The sequence below is a fragment of the Rattus norvegicus genome, chromosome 13 (genome assembly GCF_036323735.1).
Source record: "Rattus norvegicus strain BN/NHsdMcwi chromosome 13, GRCr8, whole genome shotgun sequence".
Taxonomy (NCBI): Eukaryota; Metazoa; Chordata; class Mammalia; order Rodentia; family Muridae; genus Rattus; species Rattus norvegicus.
Window position 1 is genome coordinate 88,007,606 of NC_086031.1, and position 23,476 is coordinate 88,031,081.

The following is a 23,476-nucleotide window of genomic DNA, read 5'->3' on the forward strand; positions in this document are numbered from 1 at the left end:
TGCAGGATCTCTATATCCATGGTTTAAAAATTATTTTTTAACTCACAAAATAGCAGGTGGCATATATGTGTGTGTGTGTGTGTATGTGTGTGTGTGTATGTGTGTGTGTATGTGTATGTGTGTGTGGTGTGTATTTGTGTATATAAATAGCAGATTGCTCGTTCTATCTATCTATCTATCTATCTATCTATCTATCTATCTATCTATCTATCTATCTATCTATCTTCACTTTCTCCTGTCCATTCTTCCCTGACTCCAAGCCCTAATTAAATCTTCCCAATACAGTGCTCCCTCCATGCTCTTTCATATCACTTGTATTCTACCACACCTGCCCTTTTCCCGTCTCTTAATAACAGCACTCTACTATCTGCCTGGCTTCTGCAGGCCATACAAGGTTCTGCATATTCTAAATTAGCAATGAATATGGAAGAACTCAGCACATCACAGGCAGTGCCTTTACTGTGCAGATGGTCCTGGGGTGTATAAGAAAGCAGGCTGGGGGCTGGGGATTTAGCTCAGTGGTAGAGCGCTTACCTAGGAAGCACAAGGCCCTGGGTTCGGTCCCCAGCTCCGAAAAAAAGAACCAAAAAAGAAAGAAAGAAAGAAAGAAAGAAAGAAAGAAAGAAAGAAAGAAAGAAAGAAGGAAAGAAAGAAAGCAAGCAGGCTGGGCAATCCAACAGGAGCAAGTCAGTAAGCATCACTCCCATATGGCTTCTGCTTCAATTCCTGCCTCTGGGATCCTGCCTTGAATTTCTGCCTTGAGTTCCTACTCTGACTTCCTGGGAGTAAGATATGGGTCGGTAAGCTGGAATAAACTCTTTTCTCTTCTTTGCCCTTGGTCATGGCATTTTATCATAGCAATAGAAATGCTACGTATTTATGCATGTATGTATGCAGCCAGTATTTGATTATTTCCTTAGTGTTTTTATTGGCTATTCCAGGTTGTCAACTTGACTATGTCTGGAATGAACTTCTGTCCAAAATTGGAGGGCTCACCTGTGATCCAGATCTTGAGACTGGAAGACATAAGTTTCTGACCTGGATCTTGGCATAGAGTTCTTGAGGCACAATGGCCATGAAAAGCTTAGGCCCAGGCATGGTAGCACATGACTTTAATCTCGGGATATTGAGTTGAGGAGATCTCTGAGTTTGAGATCAGCCTGGGACAAATCAAGTCCCAGATGCAGGTGTGATGGTACACACCTTTAATCTGAGCCACACCTTCTGCTGGAGACCTACATGAGGACATTGGGAAAAGAAAGATTCATTCTTCTTCACCTGCTTGCGTTTACTTGCCAGCACGTCTGTTGGAATCTACTTCTACAGAAGAACAGCCGAAACAACTAGCATCGTGGGACTGAGCAACTCTTAGATTCTTGAACTTCCCATCCACAGCTGATCATTGTTGGGTTAGTTGGACTACAAACTGTGAGTCATCACAACCAATTCCCTCAATATAGAGAAACATTCCTTAAATTCTGTGACTCTAGAGAACCCTCACTAATACGGTGTCACATAGACCAGTCAGACGCTACACATTCTAGATTGCTCATTATCACCTCATTAATAATGCCTTAGAGCCTCATGACTTTAGTAGACTCTCAATACTTCCCTTCGATCATTTATCTGTTGCACTGTGTTCTTCCTAGAGTAGCCCTTAAAGCTTTGACATTTCATCCAGCTCACGCAAGAGTACTGGATGTTTTTGAACATTCTCCATTAATTTTAGTGTGTGTGTGCGTGCGTGCGTGCGTGCGTGTGTGTTTGATGGGAAACTGCTACATACAAAGGTGCGTCATTGTACTACCTGAATACTCAACGCTGTGTACACTTTTTTCTTTTCCTCCTCTTTCCACTCTGAACTTGTCAGGTGGGGTGGTGGGAGCTGACTTTCTGGACTGGCTGTCATTGAATGGATAGAAGCTTGACATTGAAGTATTGGAGGACGTGATCAGTGTTGTTTTCTACCTCTCTGGTGAGAGGAAACTGGAGTTAGTGACAGTTGGCATATCAGACCTATGAGTTAGAGCAGTGTACAGCAGGAAGAGGCCTCAGTGTCCTCTCTTGACCATACTGCATGGAAAATCCTGATTGTCATTCCAGGCTTAGAGAGGCCCCTGTCGTTTTATCACAGAGAGCTAATGTGTTAGGTCATTTGTGGAAGGGCTCTGCATGCTATTCATAGCACACGAAATATAAAAGTTTGTTGTGATTTTTCTGCCCATGATCTGGCAGGTACTTCAATGTGAGCCAATAGTTTCTTTGACTTCTCTACTAATTTCTTTGACTTCTCCACTAGTGTGGCATTGCTGAAACCACCCGAGGTGTGGCCAGCTCCACCGTTGTCATTCAGGGCTGTTTGTCTTAGAATGCACAGATGATTCTGAATTGTCACCCTTTCGGCTTGTCTCTATAGCAGAGAAATTTCAGGAGTTTACAGTAAATGCATGGGCAGCAGACGGTATTGACTCAAAACAAAGATGCTACAGTCAGGGTGAGGGAGAGAGTGCAGCAACGTGCTTGCAATGCAAGCATGAGGACCTGAGATGGATACACAGAACCCACGAAAAAAATCCATGAGCAGTGGTATATGCCTATAATCCCAGTTCTAAGGAGACAGAGACAGATACCTGAGCTTTCTGGCCAATCAGTTTAGTTTACTTGGGGGCTAGTGAGTACACATGGATTTGGGATCCTCTTTATATCATCTCTGATGTATCACTGTCATCCAGGGGACATCCTGACAACAGATATGGGTGAGGATTACCAAATAGGATGAAGACTATGCTATAGAGTACATTCAGTCATCCTGACCATGGAGTAAGAAGTTCTTTTGTCAGGCTGAGTAATTATGGTCAAAATAGAGGATTTGCATTTTCTCTGCGCCTCAGAATTTGTAGCGTGAGCATTCCACCATTCAAGATGAATGAAGACTTCCAACTTCTATTTCTCCTTTTCCTGAAAAAGAAAAAGAAAAAAAAAACGGTTTTGACATCTGGCAGTATGCCACATGGGATGTGTCACTCATCTTGTTTCTGTCAATGACAATCTGCCCAGAGTTCCAATGCGGCCACCAGGAGCCACCTCTACCCCATCCATCTTCCTGTTTTGGAAAGGATCTCACTTACTCTTCCAAGGCTGTGTGGAAGGCTTTGATATATTTCAGAAATAGCTGTGGTGGTTACTGAGGAGGGAAGGATAAATAGGTGGATCAGAGGTGATTTTAGGGGACAGTGAAATCATTTCATATGGTGCTGTGATACATGCAGATTATAAAATTGTCGAAACACATGAACAATGCAAAGCAGAATACTGATGTGCAGACTGGTAGATGACGGTCTTCATGTGTCAGTGTTGGTTTACAGATTGTAAAGTGTGCAGACTGATGTCTGTATTCCCACGAGGAGGCAAGTACTGGGGAGGGGTAGAATATGTGCTAACATTGGCCTTTCTTCTCAACTTGGATATTAAACTACTCTAAATAAAAATGTTTATTAATCTAACTAAAAAGAAATAATTGAAAGAAAATTAAGATATTCACACTATTTTGCTGTCTTTTAAAGCAAATCCGTGGAGAAAAAAGAATAACCAAGTTTCTGAAACATGTGAAAAATGTTCAACATGGCTAATAGGGACACATATGCCAAATTTTGAAATGCTTTCTGAAAGTTTAGAATTATTTAACCACACTGAAAACATGGGGGAAATGGGAGCCCTTACTAATATTCCTCTTTGTTTTATATGCTGTAAGTTTTGATAAATTTATATTATGTATCTACATTGTTCCATGGTGGTACAATTGTGAACAAAAGGCTAAAAATGTTTTTAATTCATACAAAATAAAAATTTAAATTATTGCTTCATCTATCTATCTATCTATCTATCTATCTATCTATCTATCTATCTATCTATCTATCTATCTATCTTCTGCTGTTTTCTATCTCATATGTGGTGTCAAGCCCAGAGCTTGTGATGTTTTGCTAAAGGAATATGCCCACTGATTCTGAGCTAGGTGTATAATCATAAATTTTGGAAATAGCAAGAGAATGATTATTGTCTATCCACATTACAGAATATCACACAGCTATACAAAACAATGCATTTTATCTACTTTTATTAATGTGAAGTGACAACTGTAATACGTTTTAAGTGAGAAAGACACACATTGAAAAGTAATGTGTGTTGCAGAGTCTAGGTAACAAGCAATCATGGCCAATTTATGGGAAAAAGGTAACAGTACGCAGGGCAAACTCTTACCTCTGATTGCCCAGGGAATGCAAGGAAGAGGGGCATTGTTGGCTTTTTCTTTATTTTCTAGCAATGATTTTGTTTTTTATTGTTACAATAAGTAGGTTCTGATTTTGTGGCTTGAAAGGAAAATTCAATAAATTTTAGCAGAGATAAAACAAAACAACAAAAGAGAAGCTTATGATATGGCCTCAGGGTCAAACATCTACAGACAACCAGGCCTTTTATGCTGCCAAGAGTGACTGCCTCTTAGCACAGTTTTCGTGCATTACTACACCAAGAAATCTGTTTGTTTTTCCATGCTTTGGGGATTGCTATAAAAAATTAGCTTTCTCCTGCCTGAGCTTGGTACATGCTTTGCTTCAGGATAAAATGCTTGTTAGTCAAGGCTCAGGAACTGGGTGAAGAAAAAGATCTCTGATACTATATCCTCTCCATCCTGTTCCTAAGTGGCTTTGTACTCAACCACAGAACAGTGTACAGGATAAGGGATCAAGACCTGGAAAAGGAATTAAAGAGATAACGTTATTTTTCTATTAAAACATGCATTTGGTTAAATATCAAAACTCGAACATAATGTATCAATAATCTAATCCTTATTCTAGAAACTTATAGGGACTTGTTCTTTTACTGTTTTCCACCCACTCTGGTTCTTACACTCTTCTGCCTTCTCTCCTATGGGGTCCTTGAGCTTTGTGGGGAGGGATTTGATGGAGACATCCAATTTAGAACTGTGTGTTCCGAGGTCTGCTTGTCTGCATAATGTCTGGCTGAGGGTCTCTGAATCTCTTCCTTTCTTCTGCAAGAGGAAGCTTCCCTGACGACAGCTGAATAAGGCATTGATCTGTGAGAGAGCACAGTACCACTAGGAGTTATTATTACTTCTTTTTGAAATCAGTAGTATTTGGCTTTACCCCAGGTTTCTCGGCTAGCTAGACTCTGGTCCTTTGTCACGCACTCAGTATGAAGGGTATGGGTTTCATCTTGGGGAGTGGGCCTTACGTCATATCAGACAGGAGAGTAGCTTTTGTGGTAATTCTGGCTCATGTTTTAAAAATCAACTTTAACTTTTTAGTTAAAATACAATTACATAACTCCTTCCTTTCCATTTCTACCCTCTAACCTCTCCCATGTCCTCTCCCTCTAATCTCTACCACACCACCCAGCACTTCTCAAGCTCATGGCCTCTTTCTTTTGTTATAATTGTAACACGTTTAAATGCATAAACATATAAAAATAGTCTATTGAATCTGTTTAATGTTGTTTATGTGTATATGATTTCAGGGCTGACCACTTTGTATGGAATGAGTACTTAGGGGTGAGGGATGACTTATCCTTGGGAAAGACTACAGTTTCATCCCTGGAAAGGTTGGTTAGAACTGGGGGAATCTTCTTATAAGATCATTCCTGTGTTGGTGAGTTTGAGCTGGTCATTGGAAAGAAATCTCTTAGTAGGGTTGTGTAGTGTGTTCTTGGTATGGAAGTGGGCTTGCTGAGAGGTAAGAGGTAAGGAAAGGCAAGCAGAACGTCACATATCTTTAATGAAACAAGCTTGCAAGTTATATGCAAGTTTACTTTTTAATTATTGGTTTTTTGATTTATTTTAAACTTTATTATAAAAGACACAAATAAAAAACCATTTACCAAGATTAAACAAACTCAAAGGCTATACAACACAATGGATTTTTGTGCAGTCACAGTACTTTGGTAATCATTGTATCTCCACTGCCAGGTGAGTATGAGTAGTCAATTTATAAAGTATTTAATTTAATGTGTGTGTGTGTGTGTGTGTGTGTGTGTGTGTGTGTGTCTGTGTGTCTGTGTGTGTGTGTTTCCTCATGCCATAGGATATGTGTGTCGTGGCATACATGTAACGGTCAGAGGACAATTAGCAGGACTTGTTCTCTTTCTCTATGTGACTCAACTCACGACACTATTCTTGGCTGGAAATGATTTTACACACATTATCATCTTGATGACCCATATGCTATTACTTTTATAGACTGTATTCTACTGGAGTCAAGCCACTAAACCCAGGCCATATGCAAGGGAAGACAGTTGAATTCCAGTTTTTGAAGGAGTGAACATCAGAGATTTGGGTATAAAATTACAACCACCACACAGTACTCACTGCATCTCTGTTGCTTGCTGGCTGTCAGGAACTTTTGGAAATTTCAAGTTTGCCGATTTTTTTCCCTACAGATTTGCAGTTTTTTTTTTCTCACACAGATTTTCTTTAGCTTCTCAGGATTTTGGTGATCCAAGTTCTTCATTCTGTTTTGCAGGCTTTGTACTACTCTTTTTTGCCAGATTTTTACATACAATTTTAAGGATAGAATTTTTATCCCCTAAATTAAACACAAAAGTACAGACATCCCCAATCCATTGGACCTAATTTCACCTGGATCTAAATCCATAGATCTCAGTTACCATGATATCATGATTCCTTGTTATCAATGGAAGGCTGTTTCCACTGCTCCATATAAATACCAATAGTTTAGATGCTTACACCCCTTTTATTTTTCATATAAACCATGTGCATCTTCATCTCATGGGTATTTATCATACTGCTTAAAATATAAATGACATGTAAATAATTCTTATCCTCTATTGTTTAAGGAGTAATGTCAAAAGTGTTTGTGCACATACACCACATCCACACCCTCACATGTGCTAAAATACTAACTCGCACCAAATTCAAGGAGCTTAGAGTTCAAAGAGGACTAGAGACAGGTCAGGCATCTGTGACGTGGGAAGAGGACATCAAGGCCCACCGATTTTGCTTTCTGTGGTGTATGACAAATTCAATTTTTGCATTTTGGAACTTTCTGGAGTTGTGCTCCAGTATCTTCTCTGTGGGGCTGTTTGAAACCATAAATACAGAATTGCTGCATACAGAATACTATGTTATGAACAGTAGCTGTCATTTCTGAAATACTCTATACTACACATGGTTTCAAAGTTTTATATACAGTCACTTGAAGCTATATTACTAAGTCAACCCTTTGCTCAGATCGCTATTCACAACTTCCCAAATTCCCAATTTTTTTTTTTTCTGGGGTTAAGCCTGGTTCACTTCTGGCATGAACTCTCTTATCTCTGAATTCTGATGAACACCCTCTTTATCTTTTCTCTCATAGAGCTGACTAACTGTCACACAAGGCACTGCTTCTTCCACAGCATTTACAGATTACATTTTTTACCTGCTTCTTTTGCGAATTAATTTAAAAGAAAATGAACTAAAAACTCCATAGATGGTTGTAACATGTAGGTGTGCTTGAGAACAGTTATCCAGGCCCTACTTCCAGATGATTCAATCCTGTCTACACAGACTTTTCTGCTGTTTCTCTAACCTACATAACATGGTTCTCCCTCAGACTTTTGAAATAATTCTTCTGGAATACTCTTTATTTAGAAAGTTCTGGAATACTCTATATCTAGAAAGTTCTGGAATACTCTTTATCTAGAAAGTTCTGGAATACTCTTTATTTATAAAGTTCTGGAATACTCTTTATCTAGAAAGTTCTGGAATACTCTTTATTTAGAAAGTTCTGGAATACTCTTTATCTAGAAAGTTCTGGAATACTCTTTACCAAGAAAGTTGCATGGCTACCTCTTTCATTCTTTTAACTTTCTGCTTCAAAGTCTTCCACTAGCAATGACATCCTGAATTATCCTGTGGAATTGGGAACACCTTTTAGTGATTTTTATTTGTAACTTGTTTTAACAAATGAAATATTATAAACTTATCTGGTAAATATTTATGTCTCTGAATACTATAATAAGAGCAGTGGCAGTCTAAATTGTTCATTGCCTATGAACAAATAAACACAGTAAATTTACTTAATAACTGATCAATAAATGCCCAGTAAATATTTTTAAAAAGCTGAGCAGCAGAAACTTTTCTGTTTTATATTGTTAGCAATTTCAAGTGTTTGAAAGCGGTGTTAGATTATGGAATAGGTGTAATGGTAATATTAATCAAACACTGGTGTGGTAATTGGGTCTGGAAAGACTTTTGGGTGCATTGAAGACCACAAACAGAATTACTTAAAACTATTCTTACTTGAATGATGGGAAGAGAAGACAACAGAAAAGGGGAAACATGAATGTTGTATTTTTTTAGCAACCAGAAGGAGCCCAGCAAGATACCCAACTACTCAACTTCAAGGCCCAGAATAACTGAGTATGCAATCAGATAATGACCAGTGCTTACTGTTGTAACACACAGAGGCATTAGCTCCTGTCTGGAAAGAGTGTCTGAGACAATTTGGGAACAGTCATGGTTGCAGGGGAGGTTGCTCAGTCTATCATAATATTTTTTTTGTAACTCTTGTTAGGGTTTAATCAATGATCTGGTAGCTGAGGAAAAACATTATAAATGCCCTTTTAGAAGATCTAAACATGAGCAAAGAAATTACATATGAATAATAGATCATGTTTTTGAAGCTGCAGATGAATTATTCAGAATTTTACTCCCCCCCATTTGGTACAATGGAAAACCATTACAAAAAAGTAAAGATAAGTCTTTAATAGGTATTATTCGAAGTTTTCCAGATAAGTCTGATATTTTGGGTTATAGATATAAGAGCCCTTCAAAGCATTGATTCTACACATGTAATGACACATTTTTTTGATTGATTTGTCCATCTCCATGGACAGCAGATACCACATTTCTTTAAGTCAAATTAACTTTTATAATCAATTTTTTATTCATCAAAGGGTCAGATATCTTTACTTTTTTGGACTATTCTGGGGTCTTGGGTTTATGAACCACACGAAAATATGGCAGGTAACTTTTGGACTGTGATGAATCTGATCTATGCCTATTTCTTGTGAATCACCTGAAATTGTTCCACCTCTGTGCATGTTGAGGTTTGGCGATCTTTATTTAGTGCTTGTAGAAATTTTAGAGTCTGACAGTTAAGAGCACAAAATGTTAAGAGAGCAGGGCATTGCTTCTGTTTCTTGAGGAGGATCAAGAGGATCATGAGATCTTTTTCTTATTTTTTAATTATATGTTGTTATGTTTTATATATGCTCAGCCCAAGGAGTGGCATTATTAGAAGGTATGGCTCTGTTGGAGTAGGTGTGTCGCTTTGGGTATGAGCTTTAAGATCCTCATCCTAGCTGCCTGGAAGCCAATATTGTGCTAGCAGCCTTCAGATAAAGATGTAGAACTCTCAGCTACACCTACATCATGCCTGCCTAGATGCTGTCCTATCCCTACCTTGATGATGATGGACTGAACCTCTGAATCTGTAAGCCAGTACCAACTAAATGTCCTTATAAGAGTTGCCTTGGTCATGGTGTCTGTTCACAACAGTAAAACTCTAGCTAAGACAGAACTCGTTACCAGCGACTGGGGTATTGCTTTGACAGATCTGACTATGCTTTTGTTTGGAAGAATGTGGATTTTGGGGCTTTGGATTTGGAAGCAGAGGAATGCTTTAAATGGGACTTAATGGGCCATCGTAGTAGGAATATGGAAGACTTTGGTACTGAGAGTGATTTGAATTGTTGAAGCTTGGCTCTAGAGGTTTCAGAGGAGAAGAATTTTAATATATGGTCAAGAGACTGTTTTGTGGTATTTTGGTGAAGAATGTGGCTGCTTTTTGCCCTTGTCTGAAGAATATATCTAAAGCAAACATAAAGAGATTTATATTAGTTGCACTGACAAAGGAAGTCTCAGAAATGTCCAACATAGACCTTGCTCTCTGGTTATGTCTCTTGAAGAGCATTTTGTACAAATGCAACAAGCTTAGCAAAGAAAAATATAAAATATATGGTTTAAATATTAAAATGGCACTATGAAGTAGAATGGAGCTGGGTTCTATGTTCTAGGAGACGGAAGATTAAGGGAGTAGGACTTTGGGGCAAGATCCTTCCCAGTTAAGTTTAGATCCAGGTAAGGTGATACACACTTTTAATCCCTTGAGATAAAGCCAAACAGATCCCTGAGTTCAAGGCCAGCCTGGGACAGGACAAGTTCTAGGTGAAGAAAAGCTTAAGTCCAGTGTGGTGGTGCACACCTTTAATCCTAGAATTAATAAAGTTGGACAACTGAGGGGGGCATGTTCCAGCCTCAGCAAGTAGCAGAATTGATTTGGCTCTGGCTTTAGAGTCAAGAATAAAAGGACAATTGATGCTGGATAGCTGGAGCTAAGAAATTAGTGGTAATTGAGAACAGACTAGTATCACTGAGGCGAAGTCTTCTGGGAAGTGTTTTCTGAGAGCACAAAGAAGTTGTGTTCCAGAGATAGCCAAGGTTGTCCCGCATGCTGAAGCTGGACTTGGTAATGTGTAAGAGTCTTCAAGGTCATACTGGTTTTGAAAGCACAAAGGCATCATGAAGAACAGCTGAGGCTTGGCATTGCGAGAGGCCATGGAAGGCCATTGTTGAAGGTGCAACCTCAGTTGCAATTGATGGCCCAGGAGTGAAAGGGCCATGACAGGGAGTTGAAGCTTGGTACCATGAAGGGAACCTATGAGAGGCTATTGGTGAAGCCTAGTTGCAGCAGAAGACACCAGAGTATTGGAGATGCCAGTGTCATGGTATGATGATTAAGAACAGCAGTGGCAATGGAGTGGATCAGCCTGAGCTTAGAATAATACAGAGGGCAGAGCTGGAGAAGTGCCACCAACCCTTTGGAGGAGCCCAGAAGATCATGTGTGGATCCAAGACATTGAAACAAGAAACTGTAACATTGAAGTTGCCTTGGAGGTCCCAAGATGTTTGAGATGCCAGAGCCATAGGATATCTCCTGAGGAAAGCTGCTAACAGGGAGTAGAACCAGCCCAGGAGAAAGAAGTTTGTTGCAGTCAACAAAGATGAAAAAGGACTTGGAGATCTGACGACAGCTTTGGCATCAGACATGGAGATGCAGAGTTTGGAGTTTGATTTGGGGATTACAGTTAAGTGATTGGATAAATCTCAGAAGAAACTTTGAACTGTGTACTTTTAACATTGTCCAGACTGCTATAGACTATGGGGACTTTTGAAGTTGGACTAAATGTATTTTGCATTATGCTATGTTTAGGTATGGCCCCCATAGAGTCATATGTTTGAAAAAGCCTATGGGTGCTAGGGAGTGGAATGCTATGGTTTGTATATGCTTGGATCAGAGCGTGGCACTATTAGAAGGGGTGGCCCTGTTGGAATAGGTATGGCCTTGTTGGAGTAGGTATGTCACTTTGGGTGTGGGTTTTAAGACCCTTATCTTAGCTGCCTGGAAGCCAGTGTTCTGCTAGTAGCCTTCAGATGAAGAAGTAGAACTCTCAGCTCTGATGCCTGCCTAGATGCTGCCCTACTCTCACTTTGATGATGATAGACTGGACCTCTGAACCTGTAAGCCAGCCACATTAAACATTGTCCTTTTTAAGAGTTGCCTTGGTCATGGTATCTATTCACAGCAGTAAAACCCTAACTAAAATATATGTTCTTCCTGAGCATTCTTTTATCAAATACCTGTTACTCATCCTAAGATGTTGTCATCAAATAACAACTAAACATACACTATGCTTTTTATCTATAAGCTACACATATAGAAAACTGAATTTACATTGAAATAGCAATGGACCCTGAAAAGCTCTCAGGGAGAACTTTCCCTCGGGATGGAGACCCTCCAACTTCAATGACCAGGCCGAGACACCACAGGATGCAATCAGCAAGAGGATTTGATTTATTGTCGGGATACACAGGTACCTGTGGGCGCTTCAGTCGCTCGGGGGACTGGCGCGCCCACGGAACCAAGGATGGGCTTTTTTATAGGATTTTGGGGAGCAGAAGCAAGCATACAGAAGCAGATGCATGGTTACAGGGATATCATTGGTGGATTCTAATGTTTCCTAGCTACCTTCCTGAAACATAACGGCTGACTCGGCCCCCAAAGGGTTCAGCCCGGGGGCAAGTTTCCTAGCTACCTTCCTGAAACATAACGGCTGACTCGGCCCCCCAAGAGTTTAGCCCGGGGGCAAGTTTCCTAGCTACCTTCTTGAAACATAACAACTGACTCGGCCCCCCAAGAGTTTAGCCTGGGGGCAAGTTTCCAAGCTACCTTCTTGAAACATAACAACTGACTCGGCCCCCCACCAGGGTGTGGGACCTCTCCCGGGGCTTTTTCTTATTGTCAGGTGCTCAACCCCAGTCATCCTGTTGCCAGGCCTTCAACCAAACATCTCCTGCTTGGCAGCCGCTGTATACTCAGTGTTCTAACCTTTCCCTGAACCAGTCATCTTAAGTACAGCCTTGCAAAATGGCGTTACTGCTGCTAAGCTGGGGTCTTTCAGACCCAACAAACTGTCTGTTAGTTTAGTCTAAAGTTGGTACAAGGTTCTTTTGCAGTGAAAATAGATAAAAAAGGTTATGTTCCCATGGTCTTTTTATCCAACTACAAATAAAGGATGCTCTCACAGACTTTGATCCCAGTATAGTCTACACTGGTCCTGTTTTTACAGAATTCATTCTACATAGGTACTCATGGGATAAGTTTTTTAGTTCTTTTTGTTTATGAAGTACTGTGAGTGTGCAACATTGTGATGAGAGTTGCTGACAATCAATCTCCTGGCTTTTGTTTGTTTGTTTGTTTGTCTTGTTTTGTTTTGTTCTATTTTGGCCAGGGGACTAAAGAGTCTAGAGTTGTGTCACCATTGGTCTTCTTGAAGCCAATGTCTCCGACCTTTCCATTGTCAGCATTTACAGAAGTCACTTTTTTTTTTTTCGGAGCTGGGGACTGAACCCAGGGCCTTGCGCTTGCTAGGCAAGCGCTCTACCACTGAGCTAAATCCCCAGCCCCTGCAGAAGTTACTTTTGACCTCTCTGTTTTAGTTGAAGGTGTTCCTAAGAGCCCATGTGTTGCTTCCTTAATAACCAGGCAGTGGAAGTACATGAGAGATAATATTGATGTTGAAATGGAGGGGAAAGATGATATTGTGCATCTTTCCTGATGAAGTCATGATGGGGAAAAAAAAGAACAAATTCTAGGTAAATCTTTAGCCAATGAATAAAAATAGTATTTGAAGAAATTTAATTACTTTTCAACAGCTCAACCAATTCTGGTATAAAAACTGTGAGGTTCTTGGGGCCAAAACCTGGCCCTGGTTTATGCATCCTCAATCAATGTTTCTCTGTTGAACTTTAGTAGATGTTAAGTAAACACAGAAATCCCCTCTTAATCCTATGTGGACAGTCATAACTCCAACTCCTATTAGATTTTCTTTCTCTGATATTTTTTGTTCTTCATAATAATTTATCGTTTGGATATATTATTAGTTTCCTATGACTGCTATAATAAATCATCACTAATTGATGATTTTGAACAGTAGAAAACCTTCCACTCTTCTGGAGGCCAGAATTCCAAAATCTAGGAGGTGACAGGATTGTCTCTGCTGTCGGCTGCTAGAATCCAAAATTTACAAAACAAGGCCAAATTAATAGGTTCTGTGATAATACACTACTGGATGTTTAGTAGTCATCTTGGCTACTTAATTTGAAGAGCGTCTTCTCTTTTCTGATGTTGGTGCACAAATCCCTGTGTCCTCACTGCCTGTATCTAAGCAGGCATTTTTGGGAGGCAATAATCCATCATAATATAAATTAGGGGACCTGGGCTGTGGTTTTAATTTTTCAGTTTTCACTATCAGAAAATGTGATCTTGGATAAATTTAATCACATCGAGTCTTATTTTTCATGTTGGTTGCAAATATAGAAACCAATTAGGCTTAGCTCAAGGAAAAGGGGGGAAAATCATTGTGAGTTACGGCATCTTCCCACAAAGCTCAAGGACAAGGATGCAGGCCAATCTGGGAAGAAATTACATCATGGAGTTGAGAAGTTATAAGACTCTCAAAATTTGTAATCTTTTTCCTCCCTGAAATCTAAGTAATTCTTTCCCCATCCCTCCTCATCCAGATTGGTATGTTTTTTCCTGACAAAAACCTATGAAACTTAGTGCTACTGTTTTGTCTGTGTGGATAGGATCTTTGCATTTTCAACTATCATTTCTGGTCTCTCCCATCTCACTTTCAGCTCTATATTTTAACTCTGCCAAGATCTTTATTTCTGTCTCTGTTCCTGTATTTCTCAGCGGGGGAACCAGAGAAATCCCGCTGAGATTGGATCTGTTTTCCTTAGTCAATCAGCTCTGACCAGAGAAGCCACATTACAGAAAAAAGGGACTTAGAGACGCAGGCAAGGTAGACTTGTGTCTTAGTCAGGGTTTCTATTCCCGCACAAACATCATGACCAAGAAGCAAGTTGGGAAGGAAAGGGTTTATTCAGCTTACTTCCATGTTGCTGATTCATCACCAAAGGAAGTTGGGACTGGAACTCAAGCAGGTCAGGGAGCAGGCGCTGATGCAGAGGCCATGGAGGGATGTTTCTTACTGGCTTGCTTCCCCTGGCTTGCTCAGCTTGCTTTCTTATAGAACCCAAGACCACCAGTCCAGGGATGGCACAACCCACAATGGGCTGGGTCCTCCCCCTTGATCACTAGCTGAGAAAATGCCTTACAGCTGGGTCTCATTAAGGCATTCCCACAACTGAGGCTCCTTTTCTGTGATGACTACTCCAGCTTGTGTCAAGTTGACACACAAAACCAGCCAGTACAACTGGAGTAAAGGGAGTTGCAGTGAACACAAAGTTGGAGTTTGTCAGATTCATAAAAACATGTGCTACCGTTCTTTTTGGAGAATGGAGTTGATAGCTCCTCATTTACTTACGTCACAATAGTTTTATCTTTTTTTCCTATTTTTTGATGATCGCAGCAGACACTGTACCTAAGAATAAATATATTTCAAATTGTGTATTATTATGCGCTTGAAAGCACGACTTTAAAGTTTACAGTACAAAATTTAAGTTTTAAGCAAGTAACAGTCTTCATCTTGGTGGAAGAAAGAGGATAATTCATCCAATTGTGAAGTGGATCGTGATTTTTTTTTAAGGGATCATTGATGTGGCTCCCAAAATTTGCTTTTTTAAAAAATCGTATGTGCAGCAACAGGGACTCGTAATTTCTGAAACAGGTATGCAGTAGTGTGCATAAGGAAGAAATCAGAACAGCAAGGGAGAGTGGTTTCAGTGTTTATATTGACAATATGAAAGCATTGACTGAGTTTTTGAACATAGAAAACACTAGATTTAAATGTGATAATTTCTCAGATATTTATTATACAGGTCATTACTTTTGACTGTATCATGAAAGTCACAATAAATGTTCAGCTGTAGGAACTAACAGTTTAATGAGAAAATAAAAGGAGTTAGTCAAATTCTTGGGAACTTCTGATTCTTGGAGTGGGGAAGACAAAAAGACAGAAGCATATAGATCTTACATGTTTTTCCAGGAAAGTCATTAGAATGTCACTGTTTCCTTTCATATTTCCAAGGCTAGAGCAACAATAGTGCCACTTCTTTTGGATTCAGAGTTCCTTCTACCATAAGAAGTCTCCTAGACCAAGAAGGCCCTCCATGGGAGGAAAAATCCTGAAGTGATCTCCTTGGCATTCTGGGTAAGAGGGAAACATAAATTTCTGTGTTTATTATCACCTTTCTAGGCCTTTTTTCTATTTTAACAAATGAATACTCTGATTGGACAAATTTTTAGAGTGTATGTGGTAAAAATGTTGGAGTTTGCCCTAAATTTTCAAGCCAATACCTCAGTGGATTGTTAAAAGGCCAACTTAAGCAACACATGTAAGTCATCCCTGGTCATAGAAATAAGACACTAGTCTATATTTGGAGACAATTATATGTAGCTTCTCAGAATGTCATCTGTGTAGAACATTCCCAACTAAGAATCTAAATGCAGAGACAGTTAAAAACCGGGGGTCCTGGCTATCTTTCTATTATTACTGCTAGTACCAAACTCATGAGCAGTTGCTCACTAAATGACGGATTAAGGAACACTCTACTAAACATGGCCTTTGGCAATATGGCACGGAGATTCTTATTTTATGAAGCATCAGCAATTTCTGATTCATGCTCTGAAAATGGCAGTGTTCCCTGGAGGTGCAAACGCATGATTTTTCTTATGGCAGATGAGAACACCACTACGCTGTATGTCTTCAGTTACAAATAGGAAGATTAGTGTTGGCCATCAGAGCAGACTCCAAAGAGAGGGTCGCAGACAACTAAGACAGAAAAGCAACTCTCAGGCTAAGGAAAAGGATGGAAAGAACCTCTTCTATGAAACAACCGGATGACTTGCTACTCCTGTACTCAGGTAGGACAGAGGGTCATTTTTTAAAATTACTTTTGTTTTTGAGATTATAACATAATTACATCATTTCTTTTTCCACTCTCTAAATCCTGAAAAATACCTCTCCTTGCTCTCCTTAAAAATCCGAGACATTTTGTCATTAATTGCTGTTACATGCATATATGTACATGTATATGCATTCATGTGTGAAATATAACCCGCTCTGGGCATATGTTATTTGTATGTATGTTTTCAGGGGATAATCATTTGGTATTGGATAACCAATGGATATACTCTTTCCCGGGTTAGACTCTTTCCCCATACTCAGCCCTGCTTGTTTGCCTGTAGCTAAATGTGTGGGATGAGTCTCAGTGTTTTTTTCTAGCAACTTATTTTGTGTTACATTGTGAGATTTGGGGTCAGGTGTTTAAGTACTCTGATTTAGACAGGTAATGGTGAGAGAAGATAAAAAATTATATCCCACAATCTCTTCCAACATTTATTTGCATATCTCACATGTTGTTCTTTTATATGAGTATACTCATGTCTCTGGTCTCTTTAAGAAGATTTGCAGACTCAATCCACCAAGAAAATGCCTTTATCATTCATTATTCTCCTGTCCTGTGCTATTTCATTAGAAAGGATGTTTTCATGTGTTTACATATGTTCTATCAACATAAACCATATGAAAATAGAGCTTACTTTCCCCTTGTTTAACTGGTGTCCTTCAAGAAACAGAATCCAAGTTGGATATAAGAGTTAAAAAATGCAAAGACGTTTATTGCAAGGTATACAAAGCAAGGATGAAGGGATCGCTGGGTCTCGCACATTTTCCTTTATGATGTAATTTTCTAAAAATAGTATGGCTTTCTCCTAAGCAGTGCGAATCAGCCCAATCAACGGAACAGATCTTATTTTCACCTGCTGGCCCATGAGCATAAGTAGTCCGAAATATCCAAGTGCCAAGCAGTCTAGGTTGTAACTCGGGCCTACCCTTCATGTGCCCTCTGCATTGTGTGTTCCTTTTGGGAACTAGGGCATTCAATGATACACACTCCAGACTAAGCAGACAGTAAGTACAAATGCCCCTCAGGGGCAACTGGGAAAGACAATGAGTAGGGTTTCCACTGCTTTTATTCTTTACTCTTAGACCCATTATTTTTTCCTGCTATGGAGGAAGCACAGTATAGAAGTCCTAATTCAGCATCTGCGTGGCATTCTGAACTTACTCCTCAATCTATTTTTAGAAGGCCATTTTAATGTTCCATCAAAAAGACCATTTCTTGTCTGGGATTTGATTCCACTAGTGGAGTCCATGGTTATGCACATTTTCTGCCCAATAGTTTGCTGTAAGGAGGGTCTGGTTTCCCTCTGCAAACTTACAGCTAAATTGTTGTTTACTTTTCTTGATAAACAGTGCCATACTTACTTGAGATATATTATTAAATAACCAGAGGGGGCAATAGTTATGGGAAGCTTGGTAAGTTGAAAGACCTATCTTTGGGATCATGCACATAAGGTTAAGTTACTTTCTGTTACTGTGACAAACTATTTGAGAAACAGTAACTTTGAAGAGAAAAAATACTTGGGTCATGGTTTAGTTTGAAGCTGGTGAACTATTGCTTTGGTCCTAGGTAAGGCAGAATATCATTCATGGTGCTAGGGCATACAGAAGAGGAATTATTTAACTCAAGATGGACAGGACAGAGACAAGAAGGGAATCTTCACTAAAAAGTAATATATATATATATATATATATATATATATATATATATGGAAGATGCAACATCCTTTTCTGTTTACTTGATATATCAGCTTAATGCAAAAGGGCACGTGTTACTGCTGGACCTCTAAAGCTTAAGCAAAAAGTTTCTGAGTGCTTAGAATTTTGTCTATATTCTTTAGTATATGTATCCTATCATATTTTCTAGTCACCTGATCATATCGCACTCTCCTCTTAATAGCATGAGATGATCCACAGGAAAGATCAGAGAGATGTTCAGTATAATGGTAAAGTGAAAAAAAAAAAACCAGGAGGTAACAGGAACATTGGGGAACAAGTCTTACCCACAAAGCTGAGGCATTGAAGGAGTTCATACTTCCTTTATAATGAAGATGCAGAATTCTCAATGATGTGCATCATTGCAACTATCATCAAGGATCCAGAGTTCAAAAAACTTCATACTTAGAAAGATACTCCCACTACTGTTTTTGTCCCCTGGTTCAAATTGCTTCCCCCGACCCCTGATTGGTAACACAGGTACTGTCTTAGTCAGTGTTCTAGTGCTGTGAAAAGACACCATGATTATGGCAACTCTCACAAGATAAGCATTTAATTGGGGTTGGCTTACAGTTTAGAGGTTTAATCCATTTTCATCATGGTGAGAAAAATAGAGGCATTTAAGCAGACTTAGTGCTAGAGAATAGCTGAGATTTTTACATCTAGATCCAGGGGAGGGCGGGCAAAAAGAGAGAGGGAGGGCAAAAAGTCTGGGTTTAGCTTGAGCATTTGAAACCAAAAAGCCCATACCCAATGATACACTTCCTCCAACAAGGCCACACCTATATCAACAAAGCCATATATCTTAACCCTTGTAAAATAGCTCAACTACTTAAAGACCATGCATTCAAATATATGAGCCTGTGGGCATTCCTATTCAAACCATCACAGATCCTTATCACCCCGCTTGTAACATTCACAGGTGGAGACTAGATGATGGCAACTGATATTCAACATGCTGCTGGTAATGCAGATGGAGACAAGGTGGTGGGCACCACATTTAATACCATTATTGAAAATACGCTCCCATGCTTGAAAAATAGAGAGGACAAAAAAAAAAGACAGAGATAGGGCCTCTGTTTCACTTCCACCCTCAAAAATCTCATCTCTATGAGTTTGATTGTCTGAGCCTAACTCACACCAAGAGCTTTAGTATTGAGGAAATCTAGGAGGTATAGATTTTAGCTTTCCTTTCTCTGTCCCTCAGAAAGATAAATTGGAAAGATGAAGTGGATACTGGGCAGAATTCCATGAGTTCCATTTCAATAGTGATCCATCATCAAATTAAAGAAATATATTTATAAAATGATTAAGTGTCTGACGATTTATGGACATAAATTTCAGTAGCCCTGTGTAGTTAATACTCAACACCTCTTTGATTTTCCTTCTTGAACTCTTCATAATCTAAGTACTAAATTCACAAATTGAAATGTTGTATGATTAATATTCTAAACATGTAATTTATAGTCACTTTGTCCAAGCGTCCAATTGAAAACCATCTTTACTTTTCTGATCAGAGGGTGACCTCATAAGCACATATTTTCTAATGTAGTGTGACTGAGAACTTAGAATGTCGTCAATCTGAATTTTACTGTGCTGTGAGAGTAAAGTAGATATGGGATTCTAAAAGGAATATGAATGAATGTAAAATATCGCGTTGATAATGATATTCAAATTACATGATGAACTGATAATGCTTTAGAAATATTGGGTTAAATAAAGTGTATTATTAAAATTTAATTTTACTTCTATATGTCTGAATATTGAAAAATCCAGTTGCCATGTGAATGAAGGTTATATATGTGGTTCTCATTATATTTCTTTTGAATAACACTCTCTTCAATTTTAAAAAGTGTCACATTCACCGCTAGCTAGCTTACTGGAGGAGGAATTTTGTTGGGAAACCTACAGAACTGTTCTCTAAATACTACCTTCTAAGTTTCTGTCTCCCCCTTGTGAGCACTTCTATCACGTTGTGGATTTTCTTATCTCTCTGGTCTTAATTTTCTACATTATGATACAGATGAGACACTTTTAAAGCTTCATTAAAAACATTATGAGAAGCTCTAAAGAAATATGACTTTCTGACTTGGATATCTTTCTGCTCTGTCCTCTGAGTTATGAGTCTTTGCAATATTCAGTTTTATCCTGGTATTCACCTGAACACAGGACTCAGTATGTCACCTGGTCTTCAAAATAATCTGCAGAAGCACAAGTGAGCAACACAAACACATCCTCAATTCTCTCAGGGAAAAAAGATGAAGGGATTCCCCTCATGTTCAAAGCAACCATGTTAACTCCAATTAGACATTTTAATCCTCCCTCCACCACTCTGCTACTAAGTCCATGGGAGTTCCATACCATTCCTGCTTCTTCCTTCCACCCTCCAATTCTTCCTACCTCACTGCCTGCTTCTCCCCTCTCCTAGATTCTCTCGTGTTAAAATTTCTTATCCCTTCATTAGGCAGAACAATTTAATTGCTGTATTGTGTTACTTGAGCATTTCCTTAGGGTCTCATACTCTAAAGAAAGTAATTTCTTTTGAATAAATATAAAGTCTCCCTGAGAGGAATTTGGGGGAATATGATTTTATTCATTTCATTACACAAAATAAATTGGATAAGTTTAGAACGTAAAGGTTTTCAGTGCTAAGAAATTTGGGAAGAAGAAGAAGAAGAAGAAGAAGAAGAAGAAGAAGAAGAAGAAGAAGAAGAAGAAGAAGAAGAAGAAGAAGAAGAAGAAGAAGAAGAAGAAGAGATTTACCATATCCTACATCTCCTTGGCATGAGATAGCCACCCTGTTACTACATTGTGGCTGATGTGTTCTACCTGGAACTTGCCCCTTCCTTTCAAAATTTTATTTCTAAGAAGGCATATTTCATTGTGCTTTACATTACTAAGAGCTATTTTTCAGCTTGAAGGAATAGGGCAATTCATATTTTTCTTCTCTACCCCATTGAACAGAGATCCTTAATAATGAGATCCTTAGTAATAATCCCCCTTGAGAACAAAGTTTTTGATAGGCCATAGTTCAATCTGGGCATCCATGCTAATTTTGGGTGTATGAGCTCATTTCTTGGCTCATACTATCAAGTATCCTCTGTTCTCCCAGTTCTATGAAATTTATCTCTAGCATGTCCCATTTCCTAAGATAATGGCTTCATAAAAATATAACCAATGTAATAGTGTCTTACTCCCATAAATATATTGAAACTACAGCACATTAGAAGTATATTCCATTTAATAGCAAGATACAGGTTTAAGTGCTTTACATGCAATTAGTGCATTGTAATTCTTAGCTACAGGAGCATTATTATTTTTGAATAGTAAACTAAGGCTCAAAATATTAAGCAATTTTCCACAAGCTACAGAAGGCACTAATCCCACCCATGTGATCTCAGCCTCCCATATGCTGCACACAAGTCATCATAAAGCACGGGGTCCTTATTATTAGAGATGATCTAATCCTACATCCTAGTTTACAGCTTTATAAATTAATAGCAGATGTCTGAACTAATGTGTATGCTAATTAGAGCCAGCTTGACCCCAAGCAAGAACTGCTTGATAGTACATTACACATTCAGGGACAGCCAAGAATTATTGTTAGTAATTTGGCTTTCCAAAGGTTTTAAGTACCTTTTTCTTTAAAGACCATCTAAAGGAAACCAGTAAGCTTTCAGGTTGTGCCTTCTTGGGGATGGGCAAACATGACATAACTTATGATCAGGTTTTTTACTTATATGATCAGTGTTTGACATCAACTTTTAGTGGCAAATGAAAATATGTATGAAGTAAAAGATGAACAACATAGAAAAAACTTTCAGTGTTAATATTGGGAGAGAAGAATCAGGAGGCACAGTTAGCACAATTTCAGCATTCCAAGGAGTTTCATTACATATATAGGGACCTCTACTTAGGCCAAAGTAGGAAAGAATTTTAGAAACCTTGATGGTTGGATGAGAATGTCTCCCATAGGATCACATGTTTGAATATCTAGTTCCTGGTTTGGTAACACTGTTTGGGTAGGTTTAGGAGGTGTGGTCTTGAAGGAGTATGCTACTGGTGACAGGCTTTGCATTTCAAAGACATGTATCATTCCCAGTTTATTCTTCCTGCTTGTGACTTCTGTTCAAGATGTGAGCTGTAAGTTTCCTGCTCTACCATGCATCTGCTCTGCCGTGACTCTTACCCCTCTGAGACTGTACACTAAAACAAAGTCTTTCAAGTTTTTCTTCTGCAAGTCGCTTTGGTCATGGTGTTTTATTACAGCAATAGAAAAGCAACTAACACAGTAGTAGGTAGTGGCAGAGTTGGGGTTTAATAATGATATTTTAGGGGCTGTGGAAGGGTTCACAGTTAGGAGAGTTTGTTCTGCAAGCACAGACCGTAGGTGGCCAGACCTCTGGGGTGGCTGCTTATGTGTCTAGCTCACTCTTTATGCTCTCTCTCTCTCTCTCTCTCTCTCTCTCTCTCTCTCTCTTTCTCTCTCTCTCCTATTAGCTCTATCTCTTTATATCTCTACTCTATCTCTAGATTCTATTAATCTATCTCTGTGTCTGTCTGTATGCGCGCGTGCGCGCGTGTGTGTCTGTCTGTCTGTATCTATCTATCTATCTATCTATCTATCTATCTATCTATCTATCATCTATCTATCTAAAGGAATAATTTTTGTGTTGACAACCTTCATAGAAAATGTTGATTGGGCTGGATTTTTTTCTTTTGTTGGTGAGAAGCTTTGGGCAAACTTTCCGGTGAGGGGCTCCTTTCTCTGTGGGCCCACAAATTCTGTGTCTTATTACTCTGCTTCATCAAAATCATGGATAATTATCTTGATGATAAGATTTTACCTTAGACCACTTAAGATGTTGTAATAAAATACCCAGGCCTGGTAAATTTATAAACAGCAAAAATTCTTTGCTCCCAGTCTGGAAATTTAGAAGTTGAACATAAGCACTAACAGATAGGCTGTCTGATGAGGGTTTTTTTTTTTTTTTAATTTCAGAGATGATTCTGTGTTCTTAATATGGCAGAGGGGACAAAGGAGTTTATTAAAATATTTTTATAAAAGTCTCATTCATGAGAGTGGATTCCTCCTTATTCAGTCACCTCTCATAAAACCTACTTCTTTTTTTTTTTTTTTTTGGTTCTTTTTTTCGGAGCTGGGGATTGAACCCAGGGCCTTGCGCTTCCTAGGCAAGCGCTCTACCACTGAGCTAAATCCCCAACCCCTATAAAACCTACTTCTTAATATTAT

The 23,476-nt window shown here is 39.0% G+C and overlaps 1 long non-coding RNA gene across 1 annotated transcript; it reads right to left on the reverse strand.

Annotated features, from left to right (window-relative positions):
* Window positions 1-2,641: 2,641 nt before the first annotated feature.
* LOC134481629 (uncharacterized) lies at window positions 2,642-3,442 on the reverse strand. Its single transcript, XR_010057332.1, has 2 exons — window positions 3,129-3,442; window positions 2,642-2,958 (listed from the first exon to the last, which is right to left on the reverse strand). It is a non-coding gene; the product is annotated as an uncharacterized LOC134481629 (long non-coding RNA).
* Between the last annotated feature and the right edge of the window lie 20,034 nt (window positions 3,443-23,476).